This window comes from Magnolia sinica, chromosome 8 (assembly GCF_029962835.1).
Source record: "Magnolia sinica isolate HGM2019 chromosome 8, MsV1, whole genome shotgun sequence".
NCBI classification, from domain to species: Eukaryota; Viridiplantae; Streptophyta; class Magnoliopsida; order Magnoliales; family Magnoliaceae; genus Magnolia; species Magnolia sinica.
In genome coordinates, this window is record NC_080580.1 from 35,059,756 (window position 1) to 35,063,964 (window position 4,209).

The window sequence follows — 4,209 nt, forward strand, 5'->3', positions numbered from 1 at the left end:
CAGCTTTAGGTTTAGGTTAAGGTTTAGGTTTAGGCTTAGGTTTAGGTCATAAGATATAGGTTAGGGAATTGAGAAAAGGTTAAGGTTTAAGTTTAGGAAATCGGGTTCGGGTTCGGGATTCAAGTTTAAGTTTAGGTTTACGTTAGGGAGTTGAGATTAGGATTAGGTGTAGGTTTAGGTTTAAAGATTTGAGAATACATTTAGGTTTTAGGTTTAGGTTTAGGTTATAGGTTACAGGTTTAGGTTTAGGTTTAGGTTAAAGTTATAGGTTATAGGTTTAGGTTTAGGTTATAAGATATAGGTTTAGGGAATTGAGAATAGGTTAATGTTTAGGTTTAGAAAATCGGGTTCGGGTTCGGGATCGGGTTTAGGTTTGGGTTTTCAAGTTTAGGTTTAGGTTTAGGTTAGGGAGTTGAGATTAGGATTAGGTGTAGGTTTAGGTTTAAGGATTTGAGAATACACTTAGGTTTTAGGTTTAGGTTTAGGTTATAGATTTAGGTATAGGTTAGGTTATAGGTTAAGGTTTAGGTTTAGGAAATCGGGTTCGGGTTCAGATCGGGTTTAGGTTTGGGTTATCAAGTTTAGGTTTAGGTTTAGGTTAGGGAGTTGAGATTAGGATTAGGTGTAGGTTTAGGTTTAGGGATTTGAGAATACATTTAGGTTTTAGGTTTATGTTTAGGTTATAGGTTATAGGTTTAGGTTTAGGTATAGGTTTAGGTTTCGGTTTAGGTTATAAGCTATAGGTTTTGGTTTAGGTAATCGGGTTCGGGTTCGTGATCGGGTTTAGGTTTTGGTTTTCAAGTTTAGGTTTAGGTTTAGGTTAGGGAGTTGAGATTAGGATTAGGTGTAGGTTTAGGTTTAGGGATTTGAGAATACATTTAGGTTTTAGGTTTAGGTTTAGGTTATAGGTTACAGGTTTAGGTTTAGGTTTAGGTCAAGGTTATAGGTTATAGGTTTAGGTTAAGGTTTAGGTTTAGGTATAGGTTATAAGATATAGGTTTAGGGAATTGAGAATAGGTTAATGTTTAGGTTTAAGAAATCGGGTTCGGGTTCGGGATCGAGTTTAGGTTTGGGTTTTCAAATTTAGGTTTAAGTTTAGGTTAAGGAGTTGAGATTAGGATTAGGTGTAGGTTTAGGTTTAAGGATTTGAGAATACATTTAGGTTTTAGGTTTAGGTTTAGGTTATAGGTTACAGGTTTAAGTTTAGGTTTAGGTTAAGGTTATAGGTTATAGGTTATAAGATATAGGTTTAGGGAATTGAGAATAGGTTAATGTTTAGGTTTAGGAAATCAGGATCGGGTTCGGGATCGGGTTTAGGTTTAGGTTAAGGAGTTGAGATTAGGATTAAGTGTAGGTTTAGGTTTAAGGATTTGAGAATACACTTAGGTTTTATAGGTTTAGGTTTAGGTTATAGATTTAGGTTTAGGTTAGGTTATAGGTTACGGTTTAGGAAATTGAGAATAGGTTGAGGTTTAGGTTTAGGAAATTGGGTTCGGGTTCAGGATCAGGTTTAGGTTTGGGTTTTCAAGTTTAGGTTTAGGTTTAGGTTAGGGAGTTGAGATTAGGATTAGGTGTAGGTTTAGGTTTAGGGATTTGAGAATACATTTAGGTTTTAGGTTTATGTTTAGGTTATAGGTTATAGGTTTAGGTTAAGGTATAGGTTTAGGTTTCGGTTTAGGTTATAAGCTATAGGTTTAGCGAATTGAGAATAGGTTAAGGTTTAGGTTTAGAAAATCGGGTTCGAGATTTGAGAATAGGTTTAGGTTATAGGTTTTGGTTAAAGTTATATGTTAAGGTTAAGGTTATAGGTTTAGGTTTAGGTTAAGGTTATATGTTTAGGTTTAGGTTAGGTTATAGGTTTTTGGTTAAGGTTTAAGTTATAGTTATAGGTTTTGGGATTTGAGAATAGGTTTAGGTTATAAGTATAGGTTTAGGTTAGGTTATAGGTTAAGGTTTAGGTTTAGGAAATCGGGTTCGGGTTCAGGATCGGGTTTAGGTTTGGGTTTTCAAGTTTAGGTTTAAGTTTAGGTTAGGGAGTTGAGATTAGGATTAGGTGTAGGTTTAGGTTTAGGGATTTGAGAATACATTAGGTTTTAGGTTTAGGTTTAGGTTATAGGTTATAGGTTTAGGTTTAGGTTTAGGTTTAGGTTTGGTTTTGGTTTTGATTTAGGTTATAGGTTATAGGTTTAGGTTAAGGTTTAGGGAAAGGTAATAGGTTTTGGTTTAGGTTATAGGTTATAGGTTTAGGTTTTAGGTTTAGGTTTAGGTTTTGATTTATGTTATAGGTTATAGGTTTAGGTTTAGGTTATAGGTTTTGGGATTTGAGAATGGGTTCGCGTTTAGGTTATAGGTTTTAGTTATAGGTTATAGGTTTAGGTTAAGGTTTAAGTTTAGGTTATAGGTTTTGGGATTTGAGAATGGGTTCGGGTTTAGGTTATAGGTTTTGGTTTTGGTTTAGGTTATAGGTTTTGGGATTTGAGAATGGGTTCGGGTTTAGGTTATAAGTTTTGGTTTTGGTTTAGGTTTAGGTTATACGTTTTTTGGATTTGAGAATGGGTTATGGTTTAAGGTTATAGTTTAGGTTTAGGAAATCGGGTTCAGGTTTGGGTTTAAGTTTGAGTTTTCAAGTTTATGTTTAGGTTTAGGTTAGGAAGTTGAGATTAGGATTAGGTGTAGGTTTAGCTTTAGGGAATTGAGTTTAGCTTATAGGTTTAGGAAAAGCTTAGGTTTAGGTTATAGGTTTTGGAATTTGGGAATAGTTTTAAGTTATAAGTATAGGTTTAGGTTAGGTTATAGGTTAAGGTTTAGATATTTGAGTTTAAGCTATAGGTTTAGGTTTAGGTCTAGGTTTAGGTTTAGGGAATTGAGTTTAGGTTATAGGTTTAGGGAAAGGTTAGGTTTAGGTTATAGGTTTTGGGATTTGAGAATAGTTTTAGGTTATAAGTATAGGTTTAGGTTAGGTTATAAGTTAAGGTTTAGGGATTTGAGTTTAGGTTATAGGATTAGGTTTAGGGATTTGAGTTTAGGTTATAGGTTTAGGTTTAGGTTTTAGGTTTAGGTTTAGGTTTAGGTTTAGGTTTAGGTTTGGGTTTTGGGATTTGGTTTTGATTATATGTTTTGATTTAGGTTATAGATTATAGGTTTAGGTTTTAGGTTTAGGTTTGGTTTAGGTTATAGGTTTTGATTTAGGTTATAGGTTAACGGTTTAGGTTATAGGTTTTTGGATTTGAGAATGGGTTCGGGTTTAGGCTATAGGTTTTGGCTTTGGTTTAGGTTATAGGTTTTGGTTTTGGTTATAGGTTATAGGTTTAGGTTTAGGTTTAGGTTTAGATTATGGGTTATAGGATTTGAGAATGCGTTTGGGTTTAGGATATAGGTTTTGGTTTTGGTTTTAATTTTGGTTATATATTTTGATTTAGGTTTAGGTTATAGGTTTAGGTTTTAGGTTAAGGTTATAGGTTTAGGTTAAGGTTTAGGTTTAAGTTTAGGTTAAGGTTATAGGTATAGGTTAAGGTTTAGGTTTAGGTATAGGTTAAGGTTTAGGTTTAGGTTTAGGTTTAGGTTATAAGATATAGGTTTAGGGAATTGAGAATAGGTTAAGGTTAAGGTTTAGGTTCGGGTTCGGGATTGGGTTTATGTTTGGGTTTTCAAGTTTAGGTATAGGTTTAGGTTAGGGAGTTAAGATTAGGATTAAGTGTAGGTTTAGGTTTAGGGATTTGAGAATACATTTAGGTTTTAGGTTTAGGTTTAGGTTTTAGGTTAAGGTTTAGGTTTAGGTTTAGGTTAAGGTTGAGGTTTAGGTTATAGGTTAAGGTTTTAGGTCATAGGTTTTGGTTTAGGTTAAGGGTATGGTCCCTGCAAATACAGATATAAACACGGCCATCCGGCGCAAATGGCCAGGCCCTTCCAATGCTGTCCATAAAAAATGGACAGCTTCATCATGGTCATAATAGCGGTTCCCTCTTTCCAGGGAACCCCGCTCTTCCGAATAGCTCCGACGCACATCCGGGTATGCTCCATTAATTTCAATCAAATACATAAACACGGCATGTCCAAATGGCCAGGCCCCTCCAATGTTGTCCATAGGAAATGGACAGCTTCATCATGGTCATAACAGCGGTTCCCACCTTCCAGGGACCCCCGCTCAACATCCGGATAGCTCCGACGCACATCCGGGTCTGCTCCATCAATTTCGAGCTAATACATTTA